Source organism: Papio anubis, chromosome 12 (genome assembly GCF_008728515.1).
Source record: "Papio anubis isolate 15944 chromosome 12, Panubis1.0, whole genome shotgun sequence".
Classification (NCBI taxonomy): Eukaryota; Metazoa; Chordata; class Mammalia; order Primates; family Cercopithecidae; genus Papio; species Papio anubis.
In genome coordinates, this window is record NC_044987.1 from 79,210,421 (window position 1) to 79,231,239 (window position 20,819).

The 20,819-nt window shown below is 41.8% G+C and overlaps 1 protein-coding gene across 13 annotated transcripts in view; it reads left to right on the forward strand.

Moving 5' to 3' along the window:
• Window positions 1-20,819, forward strand: part of NAV2 (neuron navigator 2) — a 768,631-nt gene that overhangs the window by 541,528 nt on the left and 206,284 nt on the right. The window lies entirely within an intron of this gene.

Sequence of the window (20,819 nt, forward strand, 5' to 3'; positions counted from 1 at the left end):
ACATCTGCTCTGAGCAGCCTGAGAACGAGGCCCCTTAAAGGACCATGGTGCAAATTCTAGTAGAGGCAGTGCCCCAAGGAAAGACTTTAGTGTCAGATGAAAGAAAGGGAAGTCATACTTATTTATTTATTTAGAGATGGAGTTTTGCTCTTGTTGCCCAGGCTGGAGTGCAGTGGTGTGATCTCGGCTCACCACAACCTCCGCCTCCTGGGTTCAAGCGATTCACCTGCCTTAGCCTCCCTAGTAGCTGGGATTACAGGCATGTGCCACCACGCCCGGCTAATTTTGTCTTTTTAGTAGAGATGGGGTTTCACCATGTTGGTCAGGATGGTCTCGAACTCCCGACCTCAGGTGATGCGCCGGTCTCTGCCTCCCAATGTGTTGGGATTACAGGCATGAGCCACTGTGCCCGGCCATCATACTTATTTATTAAGAACTTTGATTTTCTTTTCCTTTTTTTTTTTTTTTTTTGTGATGGAGTCTCGCTTTGTCAATCAGGCTGGGGTGCAATGGCACAGTGTTAGCTCAGCCTCGCAAGTGGCTGGGATTACAAGTGTGCAACACCACGCCCTGCTAATATTTGTATTTTTAGTAGAGATAGGGTTTCACCATGTTGGCCAGGCTGGTCTCTAACTCCTGACCTGAAGTGATCTGCCCGCCTTGGCCTGCCAAAGTGCTGAGATTGCAGGTGTGAGCCACTGTGCCTGGCCTGATTTTCAGTATGGTACCTGATCTTTACAAATGTTCTGTGAAGTAAATACTGTTAACTCAATTTTACAGGCAGAGAGAATGAGGTTAATAGAGATTAAGTAACTTGCCCTCACTGGTAACTAAGCACTGGAATTGTATCCACGTTCCACTCCGGGATTCAAACTCTGGCTTCGTCCTGTCCTTGGGGAGGTCTGTTATGAGGATAAGGTGGGGTGGTACATGTGAGAGTGTTATGTGAGCTGTGACACTGGAAAACTCCTGTGAGGATTCACAATGATAAAAACAACTGATGGTGGTCCCAGTCTGTAGCAGGGTGCATTTATTCTCTCCCCTACCCTGGGCTGTCCCAGGTTTTTTTTTTATACTAACTTTTTCAACCATCCTGAGGTAAAAAGGCCGTGGAAGTTTACTTTCAGAAACTGCTGCATTTCCTTCACCTTTTTCCTTGGTTTCTGTGTTCTCCCTTGAACCTGACCTGTTGATTGCAGCTCCTGAGGTAGCCAGCCCACATGCAGAGTGAAATAACTACCTGGATAAGACACAACAGGTACCTGGGCGAGGCCACCTCTTGTCCTTCACCTTAAGAAGTTCTGCCTCGGGGAGGGATACTCTTGTGAACAGATGAACCACAGTTTGTTGTGGTGGGTGCTGTGTAGCTGAGGCATGGACTGTTTTCAGGTGAGGTAAACTCCGTGCTGTAATCCCATCACCCCTGTTCCTTCATCCTTCCTGTAAGTGAGTCAGACCCTGACTGGCTCGGGTTCTGGCATTGTACTCTCAGGTGAGCCGATTCATAGACTACTTTTTCAGACAGTAGTGGCAAAATACCTATAACATAAAATTAACCCTCTTAACCATTTTAATCAATAATGTTAAGTATATTCACATTGTGGTACAGCCAATCCCTGGAACCTTTTCATCTTGCAAAATTGAAACTCAGTACCCGTTAAACAATAACTCTCCATCACCACCTCCCACCAGCAGCCCCTGGCAACCACTTTCTGTTTCTATGAGTGAGAACTCTAGATATCTCATGCAAATGAAATCACACAGCATTTTTCTTTTTGTGTACGGGACACAGCTTCTGAAGAATTAAATAATTACTTATAAAGCACTTTAGAATACTGCTTGGAAAATAGTAAACACTGAGAAAATTTTATCTTCAAAATATGATAGTATATGCATAAAAATATGGACTAATATAAATAATGGGCATATTTCACTTAGCATAATGTCCCCAAGGGTCATCCATGTCATAGCCTGCAATTCATAGACTTTAATGTGTGACCCCATTGACCTAAGAATTTCACTCTGAAGAATTGCTCTAATGACATCAGTAACTTCAATTAGAAATTCATTATTCTGTCAATAAGTGACAAAAATATTTCAACATTTAGTCCCAATTTTTAAAAATATTAAGAGGAATTAAAAATTGTAACAGGCAACTTTTCAAAACCCATAGAGCACTTTATACTTTGTAGGGAAATCCTAAAGGATTTATCTTAAAATCATGCCCCCTCCTGCCATCATCACTGAATTTAGTTCTGGTTACACAGAACAACCCACTGAGATGTGAAGCTGAAGAAAAGAGATAATATATAATACTTCTTAGCTAGAAAAGGCCTAGAGACTCACATGAAATTCATTCACTTGTTCCATAAGGTGGTGGCCAAGTACACAGCTGATGTGTAAAAAACAAAAATATTCCCAGACAGCAACATAACCTACTAGTTTTCCCAAAGACTGATCTCAGATTTTGCCTGTGAGGTTTGAAGGAAAGTCTGCAGAGCCTTTAGGAAAACCTGCAAGTTGTTTGTTGTATCATCATTGCCATCATGGTTAGATTTGCCTTTGATTTCCTTTTCTCTCTCCTGCAAGCAGCAATGAGCCACATCTGGGCCTGACCTGTGGTACATGTGAGCAGATTTGCCAGTGAAAAGTCAGTGTCCAGAGATGGTCAGGACACAGGAAGACTACTCACTTCTGTTGACTCCAAGTGGCCCTAGGGCTCCAGACCAGAATCACAGATTTTCAGGGACAAAGAAATAGCTGTCTTTTAAAATATTTGTGATATTACCTGTTTTATCTTCCTTTCCTCTCACATCCTTTGAATGAATTAACACTGCCTGGGATCTAGTACATTTCTAAAGTATTTGGTCCCTCTTACGAATTTGAAACATTTGGTATTCCTAGACTGACTTATGTGCATATAGAAGATACTCTCTTCTGAATAATATGGTTTTCTTCATTTTACAGAAAGCACATCTTTATTTTCATTACAAATATAATGGGAAAATATTCAAATAACACAGAAATGTCTTAAAAGACAACCCTACATAGCCCCACCTCCTAGATTAGCCACCGTTTATCCCTTTGTTTATATTATTCCATATTTTTATGCATGTATGATCACATTTTGATAGGTGAAATTTTCTTAGTGTTTGTTATTTTCCAAATAGTATTCTAAAGTGCTTTATAAATAATTGTTCTTCAGAAGCTCTGTACCCATACACACATTGATATTACTTTCAAAATCTTTTAAGTGAAATCGCCAAGTACATGGACAGCCTTTCTCGTCTATGGATATAGGTCATTCTTTGTTCCTAATAGTCACATAATTTTCCATTGTATGGATTTACCACAATATTGTTTAATCACTTTCATTTATGTTGTTTCCAATTTTTTGATGTTTAAAATAGTACTGAAATTAATATCCTTGTATTTTTTTTTACATGTACATAACCATTTCAGTGGAATTGCTGTATCAAAGGATATGCACGTTGTATAGTTTCCTTAATACTTCCAAATTTTGCTCCCAAAAGATTATACCTATTTATATTCCCATCAACAAGATATGAGAGGGCTACTTTCTCTACATACTTGATAGCACTTTTATCACTGTCATCGGCAAAAAATACTTTCGTTCTTTTGAAATGAGGCAAATTATTTTAAGAAGCTGAAATAACAAGACCATTTGATAAAAATTGGCCTTGTTTACTGACACTGCTTTGACAACCAGTTGCCTTAACATAGTACAAAAAGCACTTGAGTTTGAGATCAAACTTTCTACTCTCAAGATACTTCTCCAGCCTCAGTTTCCCCTCTGTGAGTCTGAGGTCCTCCATCACCAAACCACTGTGAGGTGTGAATGAATTCTTTAGTTGGCACTGGCTATTGCGCCTCATCTGATGGGAGCGCCATCTGTTCTTTCTGGTGGGTTTCCTCCTCTGGTCTTCGTTCCGTGTCACTCCCTTCCTCTTTGTTCACTCCTTGTCATGAGCAGAAGAAAAGAGCCAGACATAGCTCGAGACAGAGTTTTATAACCTTCAGCACTATGTCATGTCTGAGTAACTTTGGGGCCATTGATTTAGAATCTCTATAAACATGTCACTTTATGGTTGGCAAACCAAGTTATTTATCTGAGCTAGTGATTAGGAGATGTAACCATGGAAAAGTTGCCCATGTCCTGCTATTAACCAGGATTCTGACATAAAATTGCAGGTTAGCCTAGATGAAGTTAATTCAGTCATCCAAGTCACGCAGACATAAATACGGTTGGGGTGGCCTGTTTCAGGTTACTTTCTTCATTTGTTCATTTCATCATCATTTATAGAGCACTTACTATCTGTCCGGCACTGGACCGATTGTCGTGGCAGGCAGAATTGAGACGCAGACTCTGCTTCCCAGGGACTCACAGTCTTAGGGAGGAATGATGCTCACATGTTCTATAATAGAGAGATGCTCAAAGTTTTGAAGAAAAAGATGAACGTAGCCAGGAAGACTCTGGGAGGACTTCCGAGAAGTAATATCATTTGTATTGATTTCCATTTCAAAATTTTTGCTTAGAGAAAAGGAAAAGAAGGTTGGGAAGGAATGACTCGTCCTACATTTCCTGATCTGGGTGTTAATCTGACAGCAAATATGTTGGGTTCACTGTGTTATTCAACTCATATTCTATGGAGGGCCCGTAGAGCGTAAACTTCTGCAAGATCATTTCTGTGATGGGTTAGGGCCTCCCTTGGTCATCAAGAGACCTTTGTCATTGCTGGAGCTATTATCCCAGGCCAGGGAGAGCTTAGGTGTTGGTTGGTTAGAGAGGGTGATAGCCATCTCTTTTTGGGAATCAGCTGTGATGTTCTTATGACCTTCTAGCTAGAACCCATAGTTGTCAAAGGGCTTAGAAAGCCAACCTAGAGGTGTGAACCAAGGTAGCATCATTGAATTTAAAGAATTCTCTGGGATATTGCCTGGAATGGAACTTAATGACCAGTGAGACCACCTGTTGAGGCTAAGTAGGCAGGATGGATTAGATGCTGCCAAATTTAGGGACTTCACAGATCACTGGAGGAATAAACAAGAAGTTGTACCAAGGTCTTGGGGCCAGTGTTCAGTTTTCTCAGGAGAGGAGTTTTGGGGACTTGCAGTCAAAGAGAAAGCAAGTACTGTGAAGGCAGATCACTGCGTTTGAGTATTGGCTCTGCCGCTTCCCAGAAGTATGACTCTGGGCAAATGTCATGGTCACCAATGCATCTGCTCAGGATGACCCTCAAAAGACCATCACAGGCCGTGCTTAGCACCATTCTAGTGCTGTACCCCTTCACCCCCAGGTAACAGCTCAGGTGTGAGGGAATAATATTTGAATAGGGCAGGTGCACAAGTCCGTCCAGCTTAAAAGTCACATACCCCAAGGGAGTATGTGACAGCCCCATAAGTATAAATTCTAGGGTTCCCACAAGGATTAGGCCCAACCAATTGTCACAGAACTCAGAGAAACTCAAAATGATGGTGTCCCCAAGAGGTATTTATACCTCATTTATGGTTTTTCCCGTCCAGATGTATCATTTTTACCATAAGCAATGTTGCTTAGTAATGGGCATTCTATCTTTATCACATTTCCAGGGCAACAGTTAGCAGGTTTACCCAAGGTCAAATTCTCATCTAAAAGAGGAAAAGGTTTTGTTAATCCTTTTCCAACAGGAAGTTATCTCACCTCTGAGATTCAGTTGATTTATCTTTGAAGTGGCAACAGGGTTCTATAGCCCTAATGATGGGAGAAAGTTAGATGTGAAGCATTCTTTCTCATTTTTTGCATAACCCAATTAAAACTCTAGACTGTTGTCTCTCAAGGTGTGATTCATGGTCCATCTCATCATCCCTTGAGGTAATTGCTAAAAAGACAAATCCCCAGGCGTTACAAACTGAGTCCTTCTAATTCATATATTTGAATAAGAACCTAGAAGTTTATGTTTCACACCCATGAGATCTTAAGGCACTGGAGCTTGAGAACCCTAGTGTTAGCAGGACTTCTTGGTTACCTTTAGAAAAGAACCCCACCGGCCGGGCATGATGACTCACACCTGTGATCCCAGCACTTTGGGAGGCTGAGGCAGGAGGATTACTTGAGATCAGGAGTTTGAGACCATCCTGGTCAACACAGCAAAACCCTGTCTCTACTAAAAATACAAAAATTAGCCAGGCGTGGTGGCACACACCTGTAGTCCCAGTTACTCGGGAGGCTGAGGCAGGAGAATTGCTTGAACCCAGGAAGCAGAGGTTGCAGTGAGCTGACATCACACCACTGCACTCCATCCTAGGCAACAGAGCGAGAAAAGAGAACACTCCCTTTTAAATGCCCTTTAATTCTCAGCAACTACTTTGTAGTACATTGTTATGGGGAATGGAGGTAATATATAGTAAGACACCCAGACAAAGGCCTGGCACATAGCAGGAGATGAATAAATGGGGAATCATTTATATGTATACCTTTTATCATATACATATTTAAATTTATTCTCAGAGCCAGCAACATATACTGGGTAGACTTAGCTACTTGCATAGGTCTTATTTTCTTTTGGCTTTGTGCTATTGCCTCAGTAACCTTTAGCAAAGTTCTTCCTTGCATTTTTCATTTTTACAATTTCATTGCTGTCTTGTTTCTGCTGAGCTAATAGATTCTTCCTTAGACTGGAGAAATTAAAAAGAAAGTGTCCCTTTGGGGGTCTAAATATGGGAGCAGAGGGGATACAAGACAAGGAGGTGCTCTGAGGGAGAAGTTGGCTCACCTTTCCCTAGCTGGAGAATCACCTTTTTGCTCTTTGTCTCCTTGGCACTTGCAGAGCTTGGTGGTACTTCATGTGGAGGAGAGCACTGTCCTGTTCAGAGGAAGGGCGAGCACTATTATAAGCTGCCTTAGAGAGGGACCTGACTGATGTGCCCAACTGCCCTTATTCCACCCTAGCTTTTGTCCTTAACCTCAAGCATTACAATCAAACATCAAGGTGAAAGAAATTGTATCTGGTGCAGTCTCCTTCTCCCCCTTTGGGAGTCATTTTCTTGATCTGTGTAATTTAAAAGAGCCTTCAGAAGAGGAGACACGAAAATCCCTCTAATGTGTGAAACTAATCACCTTTAATGCTGAAGCCATCCTTTTTTCACAGAGAAGAAGAAGAATGTCACCATGTTTGTTTTTCTCTAAAAATGGATACATTTCAAAACCAATGTGTGAACTTATGGTTCTGCTATATATCCTTTCTCTGAAATACAATAAACCTGGCTTTTTGTAACAGAGGGAGTAGAGAAAAAGAAAATAAATCATTTGGAAAGATGAAAGATCTATTTGATTAGTCTTGTCTCAGGAATAGAAAATGATTGGTTGATGTTCATCCGATCTTCAGATGATAAATCTCAGCATTTCTCTTACTTCCATCTGTTACGTGGAAAGCATCACACATTCATGAATTCAATTTCATTTCAAGGATCATTGGGAGGGAGAAGTATTTACATTTCTGGGTGCTCTCATAATACTCATTTTTTATCAAGGTCTCATCTGCAGTCAGGGCTTAGTTTAGTCATTCCTTAGTTTAAGGTCCTCTTTAAAAAGTTTGTTTCCTCCAAGTTTAGGTATTTGACAGTGTTCATCAGCACGAGAAGATACATACATTTTGGGATAAGTGAAGTTAACATTTCTGTGAGCATATGTAGCCCATGTTCACAATGTGAAGTGCAAGCATGGAGTGCTGGTCAGAATGAGGAGAGAGACCCTGAACGGTAAAGCCTGGCAGCTCATGTAGCTGCAACTACTTACTGAGGAGTTTCTTGTGAACGTGTACTTGGCTGCCTCTCTGGGCCGAGGACATGACATCCTCAGGCTTCAGTGACTCTCACAAATGAAGTGCTTGTTTCTTAGCTGCAGCTTGCCTTTGTGATTCCATCAATGTGTGCATTTCATTAGGATACCAGTGTGTAGCCCCCGTGCCAGGGAGCCATCTTCTCCTGATGAAGGTGTCAGTGGGTTGCACTGAGAATATTTGAGACAATGCTCACGGTATATCTACTTGGTGATGAGAGTGACACATGGGCCATTTGCAGGTGTCACGCCCTGTGGATGAATGGTCATGCTACACAGTGGTTTGTGCCAAGGCCCCGTGGGACACAGTTCACATTCTTAGTGTCCTAGGAGCTCCTACCATGATTCCTTAGCAATGGTTATGCTAGTTCTTATGATGGCAAGGCTCCCCAAACTTTGTGGACAATGCACAGATAACAACTGCTGATGGAAATCAATGACCTGGCCTGCTTCCTTTGTAAGAGCAAAGATAAAGAAGGCCTCTTAACATCTAATGCTCCCTTCTCCTTTTTCAGAGTTGGAGAATCACAGCATGCTTCTGAAATGTGGAGTGGGAGATCTAAATGTGGAGTGGGGAAGCTATAATTACATAGCTTGGAAAAAGCAAAGTTAAAGAAAAGTAAGTCCTTTGGCTCCAGGACAGCCTAGGACTGTAAGTCTCTGCTGCCCCCTACTGCCCAGGTTTTGTGTGTGGCTCCTAGAGTTTCTAGCCTGGCGTTCTCAGGCACTGTGCTTGGGAGGATAATGACTTGCAGACTGTCTAAATGCTTTCTTCCAGACAGGGCCTTCCCACATTTGTTTCCTCAATTTAGGAGAATGTATGTGAAGTGGAGAAAACCCACAGTGTGGGTGTGATCAGGTTCGTGTGGCCTAGTGGAAAAACTTTCTCTTGAGTGGTGAGGAACTGACAGCAGGCCTGAGCTAAAATTGGTCTTCACAAAGCCGTCCACCCACTCACATGGGCAGGCAGCCAGCTGGTGGATTCAAGGATCAGATTTAGCCCTAAGGAGAAGGATCTTTGAAGGCACTAGTTGATTTTTGCTGCAAAAAGGTTATGCTAGATTTGGTTCCATTTTTAGGAGGCAAATAATTCTAAACCAGACTGTATAGTGTGGAATAAATGATTCTCTCCTTTCTTTATTATACATTCATGTACTTGGAATCCAGTCCTTCATATATTCATGTGTCAGAGGTTATTTATTGAATGTCTTCTATGTACCAGGCATTATGCCAGCCACTGAGTATTCAAAAGTGAAAAACCAGATAATTTCTGCCTGCATGGAACTTAAAGTCTGACGGAAGAGGCAGTAAACAAATGCAAACAGTATCATTACATTTTGTAGTGACTGCTCTTATTAAAAAAAAAAAAAAAAAATGCGGGTAATAGGAATGAACTTAATTCTCTGGATTAGGTAGAAACTTAATTCTCTGGACTAGGTACAACTTCTTCAGGGTGAGACCCGTAGCCAAAGTTTGCAGGGGTCCATTGTGCCCACAATCCCCATTCTCCCACACAATGGTTGGAAATAAAAGATGTTTTTGAAAACAGTTTTATGGAGCGAAACCAGTTCCCTTGCACAAATGAAGATCTATATCCTGAACTAGCTTTTTCCTTCTCTCTCTGGCCATAGGGAGTAGAAGTAAAAAAAATTACAGGGAGGCAAACTTTGGCTCCATATGTGTATTGTAAAAAGAACTTTTCACATTTGTCTTCTCACAGTTGAATAGGCTCTCTTGAGAGTAGTGAGTATCCTGACCCCAGAGGTATTCAATAGAGGCTTCATCATCACTTGCTAGGGATGCTACAGGTGAGGTTTCTTATAATAGCAGGTAGGTTGGAATAGATTTTCTCTAAGATTGCTTGCAAATCTAGCATTTGATTACCCCAGGCAAGGGTAGAGTTGGTGTGATTCATTCTGGAAGAGTCTCCTCCACCTCAGTAATTTCACACATATCCCCACAGTTTATTAGAGTTCCCAAAACCCCACCTTTGGATTGGTTCCCTTAAAAGCCTTCATTCATTCCAAAAATGCACTTTATTTTTGAGGGTGCCACTTGTACTCTAGGATTCATTTGTATGCTGGGAAAAGTCTGCATCTTATGTGGATATGCCTGTGTGCGTTTGTGATGACTTCTTTTACTCCATTCACATACTTGGGAAGATTTTTCCCTTAACTTCACTTAAATTGTCTTGAACTTGCCAAGTTCATGCTCGGAGGCCATCAGAGAGTTCACGGTCAGGGATGGGTGCCACACAGAAGAAATCATGGCTACTTCGTCAGAAGTTGTATATGTGGTTTCCACCATTTAACACTTGGATCATTCCTTGCCCTGATTTAAGAGCCAGATAGGAATGTTCATGCAATTTTTTTAAAAATCTGTTTCAGTGACATGCTGTAGGGGGCAGTATTCATTAAGAAAAACCAGGGAGAGAGTCCAGGAAGAGCCAGTAATTTCGACCTTGTAGGGAAGAAACTGCGCCCTATTTTTAACTATTTCTGTATACTAGAGAGTCATTCATTCTGTCTGGTTGTTCATGCATGAATGAGGCTCTGACTTTCAGTAATGAACCTTCTTAGGGGGCTTAATTTGGCTTATGTTAAATTAATTAATTTGGCTTATGTTACATTCATCTGGCTTGGAGTGAAAACCAGTGAATATCTGTGAGGGAGAGGGACTTTTCCATATAGGACATATGTACTAGGGCAAGGATTCTTACCTAAGTCACCTGACTCCAAGCTTTTGCTCTTTTAGCCACAATTTGAACCATTTCAGGCTCATACCTTCCAACACAAATAGTGTTTGTCTCCCCCAGAACATCTTCAAACCTGTTACTGCCTAGGAAATAGTTAATACTAAAACTTGAGGGGGCGAACCTTTTTTTGGACCCTCTCACCTTGATAAGTTTGGCGAAACAGGTGCCTTACTCACCCCTATCTCCCTAGCCCCTCAAAATGAATGGTTTCAAATCATAGCCTTGTATGATTTCTTACATGCCCAAGGCTGATGGGACAGTCTTGCTAAGGTACACCAGCTTCAGGGGGTCTCGGCTGGGCCTGCTCCTATGTCTGAGGGCATCTGGCATGTTGACTACATGCTGGCTGATCTGTAATGGCCTCAGATGAGACAACTCAGATTTCTCTACATGGTCTTTCATCCCCCAGCAGGCTGGTCTAAGCTATTTTTCTGGTGGTAGGTGAGTTCCAAGGCAGAGAGTTGAAATGTGCAAGGCCCTTTGAGGCCTAAGCTCTGAAAGAGGACACCAGTTTTTGTCTTCATTTTGTTGGCCAAACCTAGTCATGTGACCTGTCCAAATTCTTGCAATTGGGAAACAGATTCCACCTACTGAAGGAGGAGCTGCAAAGTCACATTGCAAAGCATACATGGCACAGAAAGGGGTGAACACTAGGGGCTGTTTTTGTAATCAATCTACCACAATAAACAGGTTGCACCCAGTGAATTTATATTGATGGATTGGTTTCAGTTGTCAAGGTAATAGTCTGTTTCCACTGTAGTTGCATGAAAATGAGAATGCACTGAGCTCATTTAAGATGTACTAAGACATACTTGCAGTTTCCTATAAGTTATGGGGGCATGTAGCTCTAAGAACTCATGGGGGAGAGCAGCCAAAGCATCCTTGGTTACCCCAGTCCCATAGAAGGTGTCTCTAAGAAGCAGATGCTTTATGAGGCCCCTGTGGCCGAGGGAAGAAGGTAGGAACCAGCTGTTAAAGTAGAACTCTGCAAAACAGGTCTGACTCCACTTGAGCCTGTTCTCCGAGCCCATTCTCCAGCCTTTGGGATTCTTGGTATTCACAGGCCTACACTTCTCTGCTTTCTCTTTCCCACACCAACTGGCAAAAGTTGTGTGATGAAGATGATCCGAATGCCAGACTTGGGCTCAGGACACCTGGGGTCTGGTCCCAGCTTGATGACTGTGTGGCTTTGATGGGTCATTTAACACCTCTGAACTTGACATTCCTCAGCTCTAAAATGGAAATGAGGATAGCACCAACCACATAGAGTTATTGTATGGTTTCCATGAGATGAAACATATGGGAAAATACCCTGAATTGTGTATATGAGGTTTGTTGAATCAATGATTTCATACATGTCCAAAAATCAGAAATGACTATGAAGGAGAAAATAACCACAGCAGCTGACTGAGAACCTCAGAGAGCCAGTTCTCCACTCCTGGTCTGTTGCTTCAGATCAAAAGTCTGAAGCACCCATGTAGCCACCTCTTCTTGCTCAGCCTCCTCTCTCCCTGATAAACCATGATGAAAGGTGTTTTTGAAAACCAAGGGACCAAGAAACACAGAATGACCTTCACTGAAAGGACAACTTTTAGTAAATGCACACTTGACATAGTTTGGTAAATATCCACCCTGTTATCTTTTGCTCCTGATATCTTAGAAATGTCACTTATTGATTCTTGAAATCTCCCCACTGCCACTCCTAGGGGGAGGGGGAGTTTGAGATGGAAGTATTGATTGAAACTAGCAAACACTGAAAGAAGCATTTGTTAGGTTGTCTTTTCCTTTTTTATAAACTGGTTAAAGTAGATGAAAGAAGATACATCTTTTGGCAGAGTTTTAAACGAAAGGAAATTAGCCAATTATACTCCTATAAAACAACATTTGAAAGTCAGAATTGATGATTTTTCCACAGTGTTTTGGAACAAAGTACTCTGATAGGTGAAGGATCAAAGGACTTTTCTCTGAATAGGATTTTATTTTTCCTTTTGTTTTTTATCATCCTTCAGTCTGGGCACTCTGATTGTCTTAATGCATCCAGACCCACAATTTGCAACTTGCTGCCCCATTGCTGGGGGCTGGTGACTACAGTGTCTTTGGACAGATTAGAGGAAAGACATTGTAGCTGAACTCACAGGCAGCCCCCAGCAAAGGAGCAGGGAGCTTTCTGTGTTCCCTTCAGTCTGAGTATGCCAAGATGCCCTGGCTCTGGCCTTGAGGTGTTAGTCAGCATTAGCGCTTATGATCTTGGCAACCAGAATGGCCACTGCTGGTCGGAAACTGATCAGAACTGTTCAGTCTCATTAAGGAGCCCCTCAGATCACCTTCTGACATGTAACGCTTCAGAAATCATCAAACGGCTAAGGTAGAGGCTGGCTTCCTTGAAGTCTTTCCAAAGGCTTTGGCATATCTGCCTTTTGGATGAGCTTAACTAAACAGAGAGCTTTTGAGGTCCAGGGTGGGTGTGGGAGCTCTCAGGGCACTGGAAGTAGCATTGTGGTGGGGTGGGAGGAGGGTATACTGAGCTTTTCTTGGCCCACCCGTTCACTCCCTCCTTCCTCCCTTAACCTCTTCCTCATCCTCACTGGTAACTCTCCAACACCAGGAGGAGGAGACATTTCACAGAGTGCTGCTCTGTATTTAATGGATAAATAAGTGCCTCTATCCTCTGCAGCACTGTCCAACAGTACTTTCTGCAATGATGGAAATAACTTACGCTCTGTGCTGTCTAATATGGTAGCCACTAGTGCTACATGTGACTATTAACAATTGACATGTGGTTAGTGTGGATGAATAATCGAATTTTTAATGTAGTAAATTTTAATTCATTTAAATGGCCACATTTGCTAGTGGATATGGTATTTGACAGCACAGCTCTGGAAAATTATTCACTGAGCAGTCAGTGAGTCTGCCGCTGAAGTCTGTCATTAAAAAAATGTCATTCTAGACACAAAAGGCCAAATATTGTATGATCCCATTTATATGAAATCTCCAGAGTAGGCAAATCTATAGAGACAAAAAATAGATTAGTGGTTGCTAGGGCTGTGGGGTGGGGGTAGAGGAGGGATGAGGAGTGGCTAGAGTTTCTTTTTGATATGATGAAAATGTTTTAAAATTAGATTGTGGTGATGGTTGGAGAACTTCATGAGTATGAGGATACTAAAAACCATTGAATCACTCTAAATACATGAATTTCATGGTGTGTGCATTATATGTCAATAGAGTGGTTTAAAAATGGCTTTCTGTTCATGCCATATTCAAGTAGATATTATTACTCTAGCTCTTCTATGCCAAAATATTAGTGGTTAAATGTCTCCCCTTCCTTGGACCTCAGTTTCCCTTCAATAAAAAAAGGGTATTGATTTTGCCTCAAGGATACTAAAGGAGAGAATTTCTGGTCTTCGTTTCCCTGTATATATTTAACTTTAATCCAGTTCATATGGGATGAAACTGTATGTACCCCCTCCTTCTGGGACCCCAATTCTAGACAGTGCCCCATTCCAGGAGTACCCCAGGCAGTAAACAGAGCATTGACACAGGTAACTGGCCACCCTGCTCTGGGCATTCTCTCTGGAACCACAGCATAGATAGAAGGCCTTTGGTGTTGGCCTAGGAATTTTAAGTAATGCCTGAGACATTTATCTTTCTGCCTCTGATCCAGATAAAAACAGATTGTAACTTTGAGTTGTCAATTGATGCTAATGCATAGAAACAGCTTTCCATACCCTTAGTGAGCAAAGACTCTGGCCAGGGAAGAGGTGGGGAGTTGGGGGTAGGAGGAGATTCCTGGCTGTAAAACATCTCATGGTTTTCTGTGGTTTGTGGTCCAGGGGTCCTGCGGAATCTCTGGGAAGCACATTTCTTCAGAAGCAAGCTTGTTCTTTTTCTTCTCCCACCTCTCAGCTGCTCTTTTTGAAATCAAAAGCCTGCTATAGGGTTGCAAATTAGTGACATCAGAAGAAGTAATAGTTGCCTTCATGTTCCTCCTCCTCCTCTTCATCACTATCCTAAAGCCTTCCATGTGTGTCAACAACAGATGTTACAAATGCCTGCCTTATAAATAACTTTATAAGGTTATAAATTTATATAATAACTTATATAACTGCTTATAATATAGGTGAGGAGATGGACTGTGAATAGAAAGGCGGCCCTGAAACAGTAACAACAAAGAAAATGGTAACAGTAGCTGCCCATTGTGGGGTGATTGAGTTATTATGTGCCTGGAGGTGTGTTAGGTACTTTGCATACATAGTCTCATTTAATCCCTCACATCACTATTAGGAAGTGTCAGTAGTAACATCTCCTATAGATAAACTGAAGCTCAGAGTGGTTAAATAATGGGCCTACATGATGCAGCTAAGGGCCAGAGTTGAGATTTGAACCAGAATCTGCATCACTGCAAAGCTAGTATTTTGCTTTTAACCCTCGTGCTATCATACAAGCTAGTTTCTACTAAATTTACTAGTCATTGAGCCCCTCTTTTACGTTAAATGCTGTACAAATTGCTGGAGGTGCAACTGTGAACAAAACCAGCCAATGGCAGATGAGTGGTCCAGGCAGTCAGAGTCATGGAAATTCAGAGAAGAAAGTGGAATCTTAGGGACTGGGAGAAGGTAGACAAGGTGAGTTCATATAGAATTGGAACTTAAAGGAAGAGTATGAAGTTCTTGAAAGTATATAGGGACACTCTAAATCAGAGGGGCTCTGGAGTTTGTTTTCTGACATATCAGCATGTTAAGAGAAAAACAAAAATAACCAGCTGGGCGTGGTGGTTCACGCCTGTAATCCTAGCACTTTGGGAGGCCAAGGCAGGCTGATTTCCTGAGCTCAGGAGTTCGAGACCAGCTTGGGCTACATGGTGAAACTCTGTCTACTAAATACAAAAAATTAGCCAGGTATGGTGGTATGCGCCTGTAATCCCAGCTACTCAGGAGGCTGAGGCAGAAGAATTGCTCGAACCTGGGAGGCGGAGGTTGCAGTGGGCTGAGATAGTGCCACTGCACTCCAGCCTGGGTGACAGAGTGAGACTGTCTCCAAAACAAATAAAATTAAATTTAAAAAAACCAAACACCACATGTAAAAAGATTGTGATAATTTGAACTCATTTTTCTTAGGACAATGATCACTTCTGCCCCCGCAATGCCCTTAAGTGTAAGGTAATGCTTAATCCCTGTCTCATTGGCTTTTACAGTGTCATCATTTTGCAAGCACATGGTTTTTTTTTTTTTTTTTGGTTTTTTTTTTTGTTGTTGTTGTTGTTGTTTTTTTGTTTTTTTGGTCTTGATTTCATTTAGGGCAAGGACAGGGCTCAGCAAATATTTGTGAGCTGGAAGTGAACTGTAGCCAACTCTATTGGCTATATGGTGCCTGAAATCCCAGCATGTGCCAGATGGTGTGCTTGGAATAGGGACAGGACACATAGCACAGAAACAGACACTTGTAATATCCTGTGATAAGTACCTATAGGACATTTATATCTGGAAGGAGCATCCTATCCAATCTTGGAGGAGTCAGGAAGGTGTCCTGGAAGAAGTGAGGTCTAAGCTGAAAACTGTATTAGCTATGTAGAATAAGGAAAGAGTATTCTAGACAGAACAGCGTGTGCAAACTCTAGGTGGTAAAAGGGGGCATGGCTTGATAGAGGAAAGTCAAGTGTGTGCATATGTGTAGGTGTCTGAATGAAGTAGGCAAAATGACCTTCTCAATTCTAACCAGCAAATTGGTGCTAGACTCCAAGTTTTATGAGGGCAGGGAGCATGCCTGTCATGTTCAATAAATCCTTGTTGAAGAATTGAGAGGATGGTGGTCAAAAAGGGATCAGAACCCAGGCTTTCTGAATCTCTTTCATGTTTTACCCTGTCACCTCACTCTAAGAATTCTTTGTCAGTTCGAAATTGACCTCAGACAGTAGATGACCTAGAATGCCCACCCAAGCCAGTCAGGGCAGAAATCAATTTCTTGGTGGGGGACAGAGCTGCAGCAAAGGCTGAGACTCCAAACTTCTGTCCAAGGAGCTTTGCTAATAACTTGGTTGGCTTACATGAAAGGGAGAGCGCATCTTGATCCAGTGATCGGTTTATTTGTGTACATGGGGAAACCTGATAGAGCTCTGTGGTGATGAAGTTCTGGGCCACCTAAATCCTAGTAGGTTTCAGCATCTGTTAGCAAAAGGCAGCTCTCAACCTTTGAGAGTGCAAGTGGTAACATCTGCAGCCACTCTGGCGATTCTAACTGGCAAAAATGATGGATTGCAGGCATTTCATCATTGAATTTCTACTGGGTTACATCCTGACTTAATCTTTTGGTGCTTACGTTCTAATTTTTAAGCAAAATGTCTGTGTTTGGTAGTAGTTCTTCAACTTTATCTCATTAAATAAAGTTTAGTGAACTGCCAAAGACAAGATGAGCTAGGGCCAATGTTTTTGAAATAGAAAAAATGGAAATGGAATTTACATCTGGACTCTAGGACATTTTGCTGCTTCGCTTGCAGAATAAGAGCAAAAAAGTGATTCTTATATGATTCTGTATCTCTTGCAAAAGTCCTCTTTGCTTTCAGACACCCACAGCTTTGAGCAAATGTTTACATTCCACTTAAACACATTTGGACTTTAGTGTCTGTGCTGCTGATTACCAAAATGTTAAATAAATGAAACAGAAAAGAAAACTTGTTTCAACGTAATGTTTTAGAATGCCTGACGCCCCTTACCCAGCCCTGTGAGACTGGTCACTGTTGATCTTTGTGTCCCCATAACCTGGCACGAGATAGAGATGCATTAAATGAAGGAATGCATTCTTTAGAGTTCGTGTCAAATGCTCATTGTCATGAAGACCGTCTGTCAGTTTAACTAGAAACCCTCGCCCTTGGGACCATGTCCTTATAGGCATTGTTTCTTCTTCTAACCCTGGTGTAAATTTCCCAGAGACCCAGACTGTGCCTTATTTCTCTTTATACCCAGCTAACCCCTCTAAGGAACATCACTGTATGTATACATTTGGCTCATCCAGTGTGTTTGCTTACAGACTGACTTCCCTAAGCTGAAAACTTAACTGCAATTCGGAGAGAAACTAGATTGATCAGAACATTTTAGTGCTTCGTGTTACTAAAGGCAGGGATAGGGCATGTAATCTGAGTTGTCCAGGGAAACCCATGCATTCCTGGCTGCTGTTTTAAGACTCTCCTCCTAATAAACTGATATCCTTCAGGTTTATTTGGTTTAACTCCTGCTCTGGCAGTTTGGCTTGTTTCTGTGCATCAGAGTCGTCATGAAAGCTGCTCCTCCAGGATTCCAGCTGGACAGCTGCAGAATCGCTGGCATTTTTCTTTCCTTGACTCTGTATTGACAGCAGGTTTGAATCACTCTGTCCTGTTTTGTGTAATATAACCAGGTCAGAAATCATTTGAAAAACAATTAGGGTGCCTAATTTGATCTCATTTTCAGCGAAAGGGAGGCATTGCCTGGTACATTTTGTATTTTTTGTGTTTGGGGCTTTATTAAGAACATAAAAGGACCTCCCTCTTCTGCCCTTCTATTTCCTGCTGATTAACATGAGAGTGTGGGGGAGCCTTTCCCAGTCTGTAATATCCCATCAGTCCCACATCCTTGTATGTTGTCTTGTAGAAACCTGTCTGCTCATTCTTTCACTGCTGGCCACCCCAGTTGGTCTTATCTTCCTGTCAGCTGGGTTTCTGGCTAGCTTTCTTAAGCTCACACCAATCCCTGGCAGAGCTCCTCTTCATATAGAGAGAGGCAGAAATCCTGCAAATTGTAAACTAGCAAAATGTACAAATTTAGCCAGAACTGCCTATGTGTGCCCCTGCCCAGTTATAAGCCAAATTCGTGCCGTGCCTTTCCCTAAGAGGATGAGACTTCGAAGCACAGAGAGGAAGGAGGGAGGCTGTCAAAACTCTTAATTCCAGATCTACTAATTCAGAGAGTGACCTTGAGTAGCAACCATGCTCTCTGGGCCTTAGATTCCTCCATCGCGCTAGCTGACCTCAGCGCTTCCTTTTAGTTCTATGTACTTTGATCACATGATAGTTACCTGATGGCTGGCGACTAGCTCTAAGCCTTTCTTATCCCTGTGCCTACCTTAGTCTCCTATAGGGACTGCATAGTCTCCAAAAACTACTACAACTCTGGATAAAACCTTGTCTTGGCAAAACCTAAGCGAAGGCTTGATCCATGGAAACTGCCTTTAACCTAGACATCAGCTGTGGACTCCCCGAGTCAGTGTTATTGCTGGAGTCGGCTTCTACTAGCACATCAGAGTGAATTTTTTAATTTTCAGGAGTTTTGCAAGCCTGTTGATGTTGTGCTGGTAGCTTGAAATCTGCCATAGCAGGAGTATCTACACCACAGGAATCGGCAAACACTGTGAATCAGAACATTTTTTTTTCCTTTTGGAATCAATTGTTAGTCATTTGCCAGCCTATGCTGCATTAAATGTGAGTTGGAGAACTCACATGTGGAAGACCCAGTGTCCTTTTCAATCTTTTTGGAAATGTTTCCTTTTGCTTATTTTGTTTTGTTGGGATAAAGGTGGTGTCACATTACTGTTGGTCACTATTTTTGCCTAGTCTGTTCTGCCGAAATACTTGCACTTACAGGTCATGGATCTTCATTCTCTGTGTAATATCCCTCTCTTACCCACTGGAATCACCCCAAATCATTCTCAGAAAAGTGAGACAGGCTTTGGGCACTGCAGACTATTCCTGAAAGTTTAAGGCTGTGGAGGGGTTACACGATTGCAATAGAAACTGCTGAAAATTTAATATTGTTGTTCCTGTTCTTAAAAGTTCTTCAGCTCCCTTGCCACTTAGAATTTCTCCATGGCCACCTTTTGTTTTGTTCTTAATATTCCAGCCTTCTGCTTTATTGTTCAGCCTTGCCTCCCTTCTCCTCTCCTTTCTACTTTTCTCCTCTTTTTTTATACAGAGAAGTTTATCTCTGTTTTCTTATCTCCTTTCAGAGCATACCCTTAGAGCTTTATCTTCCACACTTGGAGTAACCTGTCCAAGGTTAGTTAAAGTTGGTGCACAGCTTTGCTGCACTAATCCGGTGCATTCATGTGGTGCATATTTGTGGAGTCCTGACTTTTTCCAGCCACTGTGCTTTCAAGGAACTCAGTTGATCATGGAGTACACCAGGAGCTGGGTTTTCAGTGGGGCATGGGGGAGAAATCCCCTGTCAGCAGTTATCTGATTTTCATAAAGGGGAAAATGACTTCTGTTGAGAAGAGGGAAATTGTAGCCAGGTAAAATTCTTAACATAAAATTTGGAACACTGAAGCACCGTTTCTCCTCTCTCTTTAATTATTTGAAGACTCTTCACCATGGCCTATAAGACTCCATGAGCTGACCTCATTTTTTGCTGTCCCCTCCCTTCTTACTGGAAGCTTCTGCCATATCAAATAGTATGTGTTTTCATGCAAAGGCCATACTCTCTTATAATCAGCCTCTGTCACTGCAGCTCTCCATTTGAAGAGGTCCACTTTCCTCATCCTTCTTCCCACCAAGTTTCTGACTCATCTTTTTTTTTAGGTTAGATTTTGTTTCCTCTAGAAATCTTTCCCTGACCTCTGGAGACTGAGTTTGAAGCCCCTTCTCTGAGTTCTCCTGCACCCTATTCTACTCTCTAGTTGTCCTCCTCAGGTTCCATGGTTATCTTGTTGGTCCTTCATGAGCACAGGTGAGCTCCTTGAGGTCAGGGACTGAACCTCATTGTCTTCTCTCTCCATTGCCATTGTAAGACTTGGCATACAGAGACATTAAAGTATTTGTTAAGTACTTTAATATTTGTTGGTATAGTGAATAAATGAGTGAGCTATAGAGTGATTATTTACAGCTCAGACTCTGGAGCCACACAGATGTATACCTGTCATCTGACACTGGACAAGCTACTTAGTCTCTTCAAGCCTCGGTTTCCTCATCTGTAAAATGGGGATATAGCAGTACCTACTTCATAGGGTTATTGTGAGGAGTAAATTAGGTGATGCAAGTACAGTACTTAGCATAGTGCCTTTTATACAATATATACTTAATAATTTATTAAACTGTTAGTGATTAAAATCATGAAGAGCAAATGAAAGGGAAATAAACTAGTGTTTTTGGTATATGTACCAAAAACCAATAACATCCACCATTTAACTGGAAGATAAATTATCCTATTCCCAAATATCTTCCAAAGCTATACCTGTGATTTTCAGTACCAGATACTAATGTTCAGC